General features: G+C 45.0%; 1 protein-coding gene across 4 annotated transcripts in view; it reads left to right on the forward strand.

Moving 5' to 3' along the window:
* The window catches only part of Gadl1 (glutamate decarboxylase-like 1), a 191,506-nt gene that overhangs the window by 18,852 nt on the left and 159,544 nt on the right, over positions 1-13,110 (forward strand). Inside the window, exon 1 of one of the 4 annotated variants that reach the window (NM_028638.1) lies at positions 5,933-5,992. The exons of the other annotated variants lie outside the window; for them this stretch is intronic. The gene's annotated coding sequence lies outside the window, so the exon portion shown is untranslated. Of the gene's footprint in view, positions 1-5,932; positions 5,993-13,110 lie in introns of those variants that run through there. 4 annotated transcript variants of the gene reach the window in all.

Raw genomic sequence — 13,110 nt, forward strand, 5'->3', positions numbered from 1 at the left:
GGCATGTTTTATGACCAAGTATATGGTCAGTTTTGGAGAAGGTACTGTGAGGTGCTGAGAAGAAGGTATATTCTTTTGCTTTAGGATGAAATGTTCTATAAATATCTGTTAGATCCACTTGGTTCATAACTTCTGTTTCACTGTGTCTCTGTTTAGTTTCTGTTTCCATGATCTGTCTATTGCTGATAGTGGGGTGTTGAAGTCTCCCACTATTATTGTGTGGGGTGTGATGTGTGCTTTGATTTTTAGTAAAGTTTCTTTTATGAATGTGAGTGCCCTTGCATTTGAAGCATAGATGTTCAGAATTGAGAGTTCATCTTCATAGATTTTTCCTTTGACCAGTATGAAGTGTCCTTCCTTATCTTTTTTTGATAACTTTTGGTTGAGAGTTGATTTTATTTGATATTAGAATGGCTACTTCAGCTTGTTTCTTGGGACCATTTGCTTAGAAAATTGTTTTCCAATCTTTTACCCTGAGATAGTGTCTGCCTTTGTCACTGAGGTGCATTTCCTGTATGCAGCAAAATGCTGGGTCCTGTTTACATAACCAGTCTGTTAGTCTATGTCTTTTTTGGGGGAACTGAGTCCATTGATGTTAAGAGACTTTATGCAAAAGTGATTGTTACTCCCTGTTATTTTTGTTGTTAGAGGTGGAATTATGTTTGTGTGACTATCTTCTTTTGGGTTTGTTGAAAGATTACTTTCTTGCTTTTTCTAGGGTATAGTTTCCCTCCTTGTGTTGGTGTTTCCCATCTATTATCCCTTGTAGCGCTGGATTTATGTAAAGATGTTGTGTAAAGTTGGTTTTGTCATGGAATATCTTGTTTTATCCATCTATGGTAATTGAGAGTTTTGCTGGGTATAGCAGCCTGGGCTGGCATTTGTGTTCTCTTAGGGTCTGTATGACATCTACCAAGGGGCTTTCATAGTCTCTGGTGAGAAGTCTGGTGTAATTCTAGTAGGTCTGCCTTTATATGTTACTTGACCTTTTTCCCTTACTGATTTTAATAGTCTTTTTTTTTGTTTGTTTAGTTCATTTTGTGTTTTGATTATTATGTGATGGGAGGGATTTCTATTCTGCTCCAGTTTATTTGGAGTTCTGTAGGCTTCTTGTATGTTCATGGGCACGTCTTTCTTTAGGTTAGGGAAGTTTTCTATAATTTTGTTGAAGATATTTACTGTCCTTTGAGTTGGGAATCTTTGCTCTCTTCTATACCTATTATCCTTAGGTTTTGTCTTGTTTCCTGGATTTCCTGGGATGTTTTGGGTTAAGAGCTTTTTGCATTTTTCATTTTCTTTGACAGTTGTGTCAGTGTTCTCTATGGCATCTCTTGCACCTGAGATTCTCTCTTCCATCTCTTGTATTCTGTTGGTGATGCTTGCATCTATGACTCCTGTTCTCTTTCCTAGGGTTTCTAACGCCAGGGTTGTCTCCCTTTGTGATTTCTTTGTTGTTTCTATTTTCATTTTTAGATCTTGAAAGGTTTTGTTCATTTCCTTCACCTATTTGGTTGTGTTTTCCTGTAATTCTTTAAGGGATTTTTGTGTTTCCTCTTTAAGGGCTTCTAGCTGTTTATCTGTGTTCTCCTGTATTTCTTTAAGGGAGTTATTTATGTCTTTCTTAAAGTCTTTTATCACCATCATGAGAAGTGATTTTAGATCTGAATCTTGCTTTTCCGGTATGATGGTGTATCCAGGACTTGCTATGGTGGGAGAATTGGGTTCTAATGATGCCAAGTAACCTTGGTTTCTGCTGCTTACATTCTTTCACTTGCCTCCCATCTTCAGATTTTCTCTAGTGCTACCTGTCCTCTCTATATACGACTGGAGCCTGTCCATCCTGTGATCCTGGTTATGTCAGAACTCCTCAGAGTTCAGCTGTTTTTGTGATCCTGTGATTCTGGGATCCTTTAATTCTGAGATCCTGGGTGTGTCAGAGCTCCTGGGAGTCAAGCTGCCTCTGGGACCCCGAGATCCTGATATGACCAAGCTCCTGGGATCCTGGGATCGTGGGATGCCGGGATCCTGCGGATCTGGGTGTTTTAGAGCTCCTGGGAATGGAGCTCTTTCTGGGTGTTGCAAGACTGGTTGAGGAGTTAGTGCCCAAGGTCTGCTCAGGACATCTCTGATCCTACGATGATGGGCATGTTAGAGCACCTGGGAGTGGAGCTTCCTCTGGGTGTTGTGGGACTGGGTGTGGAGTTTGAGCCCAAGGTCTGCTCAGGGCATTGGCTCAGCCTGGAAGGAACCTGTGCCACTAGTCGGGTGGAGTTCCTGGGTGCCTGGGTCCCACTGGTCCCTGTGACTCTTAGTGTTGGGGTAGGTGTTGTGTCCTCCTCACGTCTGATTCTATGATCCTGGAAGTGTTAGAGTTCCTGGGAGTGGATCTTTCTCTGGGTGTTGTGGTACTGGCTGCAGAGTTTGTGTCCAAGGTCTGGTTTTGAACCACTTGGGCTCCTGCAAGTAACTCCACATTCACATTCCTGAAAGCTCATTGGTCACTGAGGTTGAGTTGTGTGGGATCTTTTTTTTTTGTTGTTGTTGTTGTTGTTCAGGTATATATCAGGTATCTCCTTGGGGTGAATGGACATTTGCTCATATCGCAGTAAAAGACACACAATGGATGGCGATGGGAGGTATGGGAGGTCTTATTCTAGGTCTTGATGCATACCATGATAAAAGTGGTGCTTGTTTTGCTTTTAGGGACTAGAGATGGCTCAGTAGGTAAAGCACATACTTCCTTTCCAGACAGCCCTAGTTCCAGTGCTTTACAACCGCCTGTAACTGCATCTCCAGAGGGATCTGACATCCCTGTCCTCCACAGGCACCTGAGCCACATGCTCATGTCCCTCCTAAACACACATAATTAGGAATAACAAATATTAAATGGTATTTTAAAGTGGGTTTTTTGGTTCTGTTTTGTTTTAACAAATGAATGATCATCAGATAAATAATTGTCTCCATTGCCTGCTGGGTCTAAGAACCATGGTCAATGGCCGCCAAAGGCTTTGAATATATCAATATCTTCTCTCAAATCCCCACGACTAATGAGTAGATTTTTTTTTTTCCGTGTGAAGTCAGATCCTGATAGGATCTTATGGAGTCCAGGCTGGTCTCCAACCCTCTATATAATTTAGGCCAACCTTGAACTTCTGAGCTGCCTGCCTCTCCAGCCTGAGTTTAAGCAGCGATGGCTTTTGGATCAAGCCCAAAGTTTCTGGCATGTGAGGTGATCCTAGCAGCTGAGCTACATCTCAGGCCCTTGCTGGTATTTTTCTCAGTGGAGTTATCGATTTTAACTCCAGAAATTCTTAATTATGCTTCTATCACTGGTCTGAGTCCTGTCTTTATAGTAAAACTCAATATATCGATAAGGAGGTGGGTGACCATCTGAGAAGCACAGAATCTGCCTAAAGCCAACGTTAAGTATCTAACATTAGGTGGACTTGGTCTATCAGAAGCCATCCGCCTTTACTGGGTGTACAAGGTCCCACTTAACTGTTTCCTAGAGGAGGTAGGATGTTACACTGCACAGCAAATGACAGCAGGCTTCCAGTCAAAGCAGGATTTTGTGTTAGCCCATCTGGGATGGAATTACCAGTGTAACTCCACGTGTAGCTGTCACAGGGTACCTTGAAGTAACATTAGCTAAATGCTTCCTCTCATGTCCACAGTCTGAGTTAGAAAGCTCTAAGGAGAATTCAACTTTAAACAAAACGCATGCTGGAGGAACGACAAAGAAAGAAAAAAACACCCGCTGATTAACATTAAATTTACAGAAGGAGCGTGGCAGAGATCACGCCTCCAGAGCTCGGAGGCTTATACCGGAGAGCAAACTTTCATCTAAAGATCAGGTGAATATTAGATTTTTCTAATATATCACTTTGTTTCCTTCGGTGATGGCTCATCGTCGCATCTGCTTGACTAGATTTAATATCAATTACATCAGTATATATTTAGGAGACACGTTCCTGGGTGTGTTGGTGACAGTTTTTTTTCGGAGAGGTTTAACTTAGGGAAAGTGCTGCCCTGAATGTGGGCAGAACCAACCCAGGGGTGGGTGGGGGGGGGGGTCATAGACTGAATCAGAATAGGAAAGCTATCTGAAAAAAAAAAAAAGGAAAGCTATTTGAGACCCAGCATTCAGCTGTTATCTCTTCACTGTGCGTGCAGTGAGACCAGCTGCCCACCCTCCTCTTCCGGGACAGACTTGTACCCTCTTGGAACTGTGAGTCTAAATAAACGCCTCCTCCTCTATGTTCCCTTGGTCCGTATGTTGTCCCAGCAAAGAGATAAGCAACTAAAACAGTTACCATCCTGGAGCAAATGGCTGGCCACTTTGCCTTCCCCAAACTTAGGATATTGTAGCAGCAACAGGTTGAAGCCAGGGAAGGAAAAACTGATTCGTTTGTACAACTTTTAAATGTCAGGGTAGTCCTGAATGAATGGGCTCTGCAACTGCCTTAAAATAGGTTCCCAGAATGCACCAGGAACAAGCAGTATCGAATTTACCTTGAGACTTGTGTGTCCAGCTCAGACCCTGCAAGAAAGAGCTGTTGCTATACTCCTATCAGTGGAGGTTGAGAGGCAGGAGGATTGCTGAGAGTTCACAGCCAGCCTGAGCTACATAGTGAGTTCCAGGGCAGAGTCAGACTGACTCAAAAACAAACAAACCAACAAAACCAGGGGAATGGGGGTGGAGAAAAAAAGAGTAGGTGGACTGCGGGAGGGTCACTGGGACCTGGCCCACTGCCTTGCTGCCCCTACCTTCCCCTGGGGCTGATGGGGCTTCTATGCCTGTCCCAGTGACACACCCCTGGCACCTACTCCCCACCTTCCAGACAGGGCGGAGGGACGCTGGCCCTGGCTCAAACCGTGTCTTCTTAGAGAGCCCCAGGCTGCCTCCGGAGGCGGGCACTGCAGCCTGGGTGGCAAGGCAGAGCAGTGGCGGGCTTGTCCTGGTCTCTAGTGTCTCTGCCTGCACCTGTGTGATCCAGAACGGCGCCCCGCTGCAGCCCCAGCAGAGAAGCCAGGAGCCGAGATGAGCCACGCCCGCGACGACCACCAGGGTGCCAGCCAAGGTAACCAGCTTAACTCCCTGGCCTTCAGTGTCCTGCAGCTTCTAGTTGGTTAACCCAGGGGACAGCAGACAGGCCATTTCCTCTTTCTTAAGCAGAAGCGTTGTGTCAGAAGCCTTCATTTTCGCAGATTTTTGCATTTTTTTTCTAGATCTTTTCCGTTGATTCTAGAGTTAACTTTTGTAAAGTTCAGGGGATTCTGTGGGGGCACTTTTGGGGGCGAAGGCTTTTGCTTGGCACTTACTCTGCAGCATGAGCTCAGAGTCAGGGTGCCAGCGCTTTCCCAGAAAGACTGACAGCTCAGCCTCTGCGGGACAAGGATCATTAGCCCACAGGCAACCTAATGTGCTTGGGATCATAACTGGCATTTTTGTTGTTTAATGATGCTCCAGTTCTGTGTAACTCGGCTGTCATTTGGTTCTGTATCTTTAAGGTAGTATTTACTAAGGCTTTTTCAGGGGAAGGACCTGGGACTTATTTTACACGTGATAAAATGCAGTAGCCGGTCACCACTGACTTAAGTGTGCTCTAACTAATCATTGCCAAAGACTTCACGCAGGACCCCTAACTTCGCGCGGCCCCAAGCGCCTATCTCCCCTTTGAAAGGTCTTTATTGTTCAGATTCTCGGTAACTGGTTAGTTGTTGACCTTTCAGGAGCCCTCCTCCAGGAATAACTCCTCTCTGTACAAGACCCTTTGGGAAGGCACTGAGCAGGGCTTAATGAGGCCTCCATGGATTTGGAAAACTCCCCCTGGTCTTCCATTCTTCAGGTAGTCAGGTAACCGTGCCAGGGGACCGCAAGGATCAGCCACTTTCAGAGCTGGGTATTTTGTTCAGTGGCTTAGTCAGGCAAGGACTCTTGTGCAGGAAGGAACCTTGTTCAATTTCATCCGCTGCCTCTTGCTGTTCCAAGGTGAGTGTCTCACAACACAACTACCTCTCCATCACTTTACACATGCCTTGCTCTGTCTCTGTCTCTGTCTCATTCTCTGTATGTGTTTGTGTGTGTGTGTGTGTGTGTGTGTGTGTGTGTGTGTGTGTGTATACACATACAAGTACATATGGATGTAGATGTGAAGGCCAGAACTCACCCTTGGGGTACTTTTTTCTCAGGAGCTGTCCTCCTTGTGTTCTTTTTCTTTTCTTTTCTTCATTTCCTTTTTCTTTTCTTTTCTTCTTTCTTTCTTTCTTTCTTTCTTTCTTTCTTTCTTTCTTCCTTCCTTCCTTCCTTCCTTCCTTCCTTCCTTCCTTTCTTTCTTTCTTTCTTTCTTTCTTTCTTTCTTTCTTTCTTTCTTTCTTTCTTTCTTTCTTCCCTTCCTTCCTTCCTTCCTTCCTTCCTTCCTTCCTTCTTTCTTTCTTTCTTTCTTTTTTTCTTTCTTTTGAGACAGGATTTCTCTTTGTAGCCCTGGCTGTCCTGGAACTCACTCTATAGACCAAGCTGGCCTCGACCTCAGAAATCTACCTGCCTCTGCTTCCCAAGTGCTGGGATTAAAGGTGTGTGTCACCACTGCCTGGCATCCTCCTTGTTTTCTGAGATGGCCTGTCTCACATTGTCTTACAGCTCTCCAAGTGAATTCAGGTGTCCAACAAGCCCAAGAGACTATTGTCTCCAGATCTCCAGCTCTGAGATCACAGCATATACATATGTGTGTATACATACATACATACATACATACACACATACATACATACACACAATGTTATGTGTATAGTGTTTTATATATCTGTATAATATAATTTTTATCCATTCTGAGGAGTGAACTTAGGCCTCATTCTTTCAAGGCAAACATTTTGCCTACTGAGAGATCTCTCTCCATCTCCATCATCTTTTGTGTAGCTCAGCCTGGCCACAGATTTTTGCGTTGATAAGAATGATGTTGGTCTTCTTGTCCTCCATCTTTTACCTCCCAAGTCCTCAGTGCTATGCAAGCACTCCCTCAACTGGGCCACATCCTTATCCTCTTTAACTTTAAGCCTGAATTCCTGACAGACCAGAAGGATTAAGTCTCAATCTGTCTTGGTGTCCCAGAGCAGGTGATCAAGTGATAACATGGTTAATGGCCCTGAGTTGCAGCATAAGCTTGGTATGGCATCAACAGGTACAGGATCTGCCTGTCAGACTTCATACAGCCTCAAGTGTCTATGAGACAATAGTACAGAGTGACACTTGATAAATAGGCTGAATGATGATGTTCTTGTTTATTGACTGTGTGTAATAGACCTGTCTGTTATGGCAAAAGACCGTAGGGGATCCTAGCGCAGATAAAGAATTCCTGCTCCTTCATACTTGGATAGATATTATGATCCAGCCATCTTGCATCCAGGGAATGCTGGGGTATTAGTTATACTGAATTCCATTGCATTTATTAACAACGAAAATTCTTTTTATTTGAATTATAATTCTCCCTACTGGATATACCACCACCACCACTTATGTACTGCTGTGTGATTACTTCTGATTATTGTTGAAAATATGTTTACAATGGAAATACCTGATTCCCACTTTAGTGGGATGGGTGGCAATGTTTTTCTGCTCTGTTGAAATGTCACTTGCCTATGTTGGGATCAGACTGGTAGACAGAGATATTGTAATGAAATTGAAACTTTGATGTTTGATAACAAGACTCTCTCTCTCTCTCTCTCTCTCTCTCTCTCTCTTTCTCTCTCTCTCCTTTCCCCTCTTTCTCTTTCTGTCTGTGTGAGAGGCTTACTTTTTTTCTTTCCCTTTAAAATTTATTTCTTTATTTTATTTTGTGTTTTAATGCTTTCTTACATGTCTGTCTATATAGCATGTGCGTGTCTTGTGCTCACAGTGGCTGGAAGAGAGCATCAAATCCCCTGGCTTTGGGATTTCAGATGGTTGGTTGTAAGACCCCAGGTGGATCATGGGAATCACCCTTCTCCCCATTTCTGGAAGAGCAGCCAGTGCTTTTGACTACTGAGCCATCTCTCCAGCCCTGTTTCAGGAATATTCAACATCTGGCTTTGCAGGACCATGTACATCTCACAGTTGCTGTGAGAACTGTGAAATACAGTCTGAAAATTATTACCAAAAGCACTGTCAATATTTTAACTACATTTGCAATCAATTTTGTTTTGGTCTACATTCACAGCTATCCTGGGGTGCATGTGTCCCAGGGGCTGTTGGTTGGATCTCCCTGAATGAAACCCAACCTGGGAATAGCCCAGCATGTGGCAAATGATCCTGTCCTTACTCTACCAAGCTGCCAGGATCATCTGATCTAAGCCCATTAGTAAGTTGGTAAGAAGGAAGCTGCTATGTGTGCAAATGGTAACGCTGGGTGTGCACTAGAGGGTTCCAACTCTGCGTGCACATCCTAGCTGCTAACCTCAGACTCTGCAGGGCAGTAGAGGGAGCAGATCACCTGGAGTGGCATCCCTTGCCTGCCTCTCAAGGACCACAAGAAGAGCACCAGAGAGGACCCCGGTATACAAGTCTCATTTCATGGGAAGGACAGCTTTGGGGTGGGAAAGATGCAAGATGTGCAGGGACAGGGTAGACAGTGGGTGCTTCTCCTTTGGGAGAGCCTTCTGGTTGCTGAGCATAGTAGACAAGTTGGTTCTGTGAGGCAGGGCATGCTCTGTAATAGTCCCACGCTCAGGGTGGTCTCACAGAGATGGTTCCTCTTGACCATGATAGATGAGTCCAAGCTTAGGGCAGTGCTCTGGGAGCAGGCAGATCCTTAAGGACCTCAGCCATTCTCCTAGGGTAACTGTAGGAACAGAGAGAAGGGAAGAAGGCATGAAAAGTTCTCTGCTCCATGGTCTTTTCAGAGTCCATGTCCCTGGATATATGGCCAGAGTCCCGTGAGCCTCCATTTCCTTCTGCATTGCGAGCGAGTCTGGAAGCATGCACGCAGAGGTCAGAGGTCAACTTTGGGTGCCATTCCTCTTAGCTGCTCTCTACCTTATTTTGATACAGGCTTGGTTACAGGCCTGGAACTCACCAATTGACTAGAGCAAGCCTCAAAGAAATTCTTATTTTACCTTCCCCACACTTTACATAGGTTCTGGGGATCCAACTCCCATTCGTAATGCAAACACCTTGTGAACTGAGCCCTCTCTCTCCCCAAGACTTCATTTCTTAATTGGCAAAGAGGGATAAAAATAAACATTACTGAAGATTATTGTGACAGTCAGGAAAAACAGAGAGGCTGTAGCAGCAGTGGGCTTTGCATATGTAGCCTGTCCATAGGCTGCAAGTGGAGTTAAGAAAGTTAACTGTTGACAGCTAGGAGAACTAACCCATGTTGCTAATTGTTGGCTCCACTGTACTCCTGATCCCTTCACCTGTGATTCTCCTGATGCCTGGGATGGGGACCACTCACATGCATTGCATTGCCAGCACCTTGCCAAATGCAGGTGCATGGTAGGGATGCACATCTGGAATGCACTTGCTCGGTGAGATGAGTGAGTAAGACAGGGCTGGGGTTGGGGCTGAAGCTCTGTTGGCAGAGTGCTTTCCCAGCACACTCCACACTCTGGTTCGGAGTCCTAGCACCACATAGAACATAACTATGATTCTAGTTGACAGAGGAGGCTAAGGTTATCCTAAGCTATGGTGAGTTTAGGGCCAGCCAGAGTTATGTGCGACTCTGTCTTGTGGGGGAAACAAGAGGCAACAGTCGATGGCTTAAGGTAATACCACATAGGTCCTGAGACAGTTCACCCTGTTTGTTGTCGGATTTAAAATTTGAACATGTATTTCCCCTTTTCTCCTTGGAGATATCCACAAAGGGAAAAATGTATAAGTCTTTACACATGAAATAATAGTCATGATTTTAAAGACCTGAGTTCACACAGTTACGTGACTTAACCAAACTATGCTGGAGTATAAGATATTATTTGAATGCATTCTAAGCTTTTGGGCTGTTGGTGGTGGTTAAATCTCATGCAAGGACTTAGGCAGATAGGCAGCAAAGAATCAAAGCAGGGTCAGTCATCGGGTGGGTGTCCTTCGAGCTCTCTTGTCTTTCAGAGCCTAAGGGGCTGGCTTTGCTCTTGTAAGGGAGCAGCCTCATGCCTTAAACGCACACTTTGAAGGGCCAGTCACAGCACTAGCCACTGGGCTCTCCAGTGATCCTCTCAGCTGACTTTGCTGAACTTGACCCCTTAATTATTTTGGAACATTTCATTTCTGACTTCCCAGTGACACAAAATAGCACCGCAGCCTGGAGTGGTGGCTCCAACCCATAATCCCAGTGCTTAGGAGACAGAAGCGAGAGAATCCAGGATTCAAGGTCATCTTCAGCTATATAAGGAGTTCAAGGCCAACTTGGGCTAAATAAGGCCCTGTGTCAAACACACACACACACACACACACACACACACACACACACACACACACACACAGAGAGAGAGAGAGAGAGAGAGAGAGAGAGAGAGAGAGAGAGAGAGAGAGAAAGGAAGAAAGGAACTGCTTTTAAAACTGATGAGTAATTAAAAAGAAACAGAAGTCAGAAAAAAACGGTCAAGGCTAGCAACTACGAACATTAATTTTCCAGCCAGTTGTCATCTTGACTGCCCGGCTTGGCCAGCATCACAGTTAAGGGGGCCTTTGTCTTCCCACTGCCCTAAACATTCCCTCCTCAGTGATGCGGACATTTTATAGCGGTTCAGGAATGCTTGGTCTGTAACTGTTTCCTCTCTGTTTGGGGCCTGAGCCTGAGTGTTTTAAACCACCACAGCTGAGGACCAGTTCTCTTCAGTTCTCCTTGGCGTAGCAGTCAGACTGTGCTTCTTCCGGGTCCTGGTGTCTGTCCTCAGAGCTCTGGGAAAGGTTAAGAGACACACAGACACCTAGACGTGGCTGGCACTCTGCACACGCTAACCCTTTCTAACTGCCATTGCAATGATTATCACTCCTCAATGCTTATCATGGAGGCTGCGATGAGCAGTAGCTTGCTACCTTTCATGATAGCCAGCGCCTCACTTTTACTGCCTGCTGAGAGCTCTGGGCACTGATCTTGTTCTTTATAAACCTCACTTTCTTCCCCTTACTCCCCTGAGGCAGGGTTTCTCACTGAATCTCAGAGTAGACCCACAGCCCCAGTGACCCTGTTTCTACCCACTCCACTCACCCCACTTCATCCTACCCCCAGGACTTGGTTACAAGCGCATAACCATGACCAGCTTTCTACATGGTGGTCAAAGATTTGAATTCCACTCTTTCTGCTTGCACAGTGAGCGTTCTTACCCACGGAACCATCTCTCCAGTGTCCCCCCCTCTCCTCTTCTCTAGGTAGCACAGCTCAAGGGTTACCTTCTGAAGCAGGGCTAGAAGGTGGCTCCGTGTCAGGAAATCTGCAGTAGAATACATTACCTTCAGCTGGCTCTCTGAGGGATTCAGCATTCTTTCTCGTCCTATCTCTCCCCCCCCCCTCTTCCTGCCGCTCTCTGAGAATCTCTTCTTAGACATTGCTATTCTAACTCCCTATCTTTTTCAGGCTCTGTCCCCTGTCTATCATAGAACTTTAACTCCTGTACCCTCTATTGCTCCTCATGGGAGATGGGAAGCCCAGATGCTGGGATTCACAGTTAGAAAACGTCACCTCCCCCTTCTGTGTATATAAATGTGTTCACTGTACGGATTCCTCTGCACATGGCTTGCCTCCTGGCCCAGGTACACCCCTAAATTTCTGGAAACTGGCACAAAAATTATCCTCTCCGTCAGGCTTATTAGACAATCAAGCATCTTATTAAATGGCTCATGTTCAGCTCCTCATTTTTTTCCCATTAATTTCATTAAGCTTTCGAACTGGATAGTTAAAATGCATGCTTTCCTTTGCTGATTATTTTAAATAGTACTAATGGGATGTATTATGGGGGTAATTTTGCAGAGTTTTGATATTTTCAGCTTTTGTGGATCTTGTTCAAAAGTTCTCAAATATTTCTTATAGTTTGTTTTTGAACTTTTTCATTAACATTTAAAGCAATTATCTTTTTCTTTCTCCCTCTCACTTCATAGTAATAGTAAAATGTTGGTATGCATTAAATATTTAGCACTAGGGACTCTGTTGAAAAAAGCAAATGCTGAGTTATTTAAATTACAGCAGATTGCAAAATAGTACGTTCGATAAGAGTCCCGTCTGTTGAGAAGGAATAACCTATTTATCCAAGTGCAGCTGGGGTTGACAAGGAGACGAGCCCAGGAACTCAGAACCAGGGCTGGGACTGCGCAGAAAGTGGACTTAGCTTAGTTTCTTCTACTAATTTGTATTTCTGGAAGTGAGTCCCTACTGCTGGTGCCAAAAATTAAAAGGAAAAAAATCTGTTTGGAGGCGAAGGCTGAGGGTTCTGTTCTGTGTGGATGTTTTTCTCATTCATCTGAAGCCAGCCTTACCAGCTATGTTCTTCTTTCCGGCCTGGTTATGCCTTCTCTCACACGCATGCGTGCTGTCTCAGTTGTCAAACGACAGGCTTCCACTGGATTCTGAAATGCGTCCTAATTAATTCTCAGGCCTCAGCATTTATGGCCTTTCAGCATTTGTTATCATAAACGAGACAGAGGGAAACAACCGGGTGAAAATTAATTAGAACCACAGAAAACAACCCAGGAAGAGGGGCCTGATTTTTCTGTGAAGAAAGATCAGCAATGTTTCAGACACAGCACAGAGTTGACAAACTGCCTAGAGTGACCCGTTTCTGGGAATCCAGTCAATGCAAGCATTTAGCTTCTGGACAAATGGCACCTTGGGCATCCCCCCACTGACACACACACACTTTTGTTTGGTTTTTGTTTGTTTATTGTGTATGCACACGTATCCACGAGTATGTGTGAGTGCATACACACACGTGCAATGGGGCACAAATGAGGAGGTCAGAGAGCGGCCCTTCCTCGGTTCTCTCCTTCTTCCATAAGAACCCTGGGGCTCAGACACAGCTCTGAGTTTTCTTACTGGCCCATGGGCACCTTTTTGCCTGCCATTTGCTGGTGGGAGAATAGTAGCAGCTGCTAGGGCAGTCAGTGTTGGGGCTATGAGCGAGCAGGAGATGAGGTGGGAGTCTGGC

This window comes from Mus musculus, chromosome 9 (assembly GCF_000001635.26).
Source record: "Mus musculus strain C57BL/6J chromosome 9, GRCm38.p6 C57BL/6J".
Classification (NCBI taxonomy): Eukaryota; Metazoa; Chordata; class Mammalia; order Rodentia; family Muridae; genus Mus; species Mus musculus.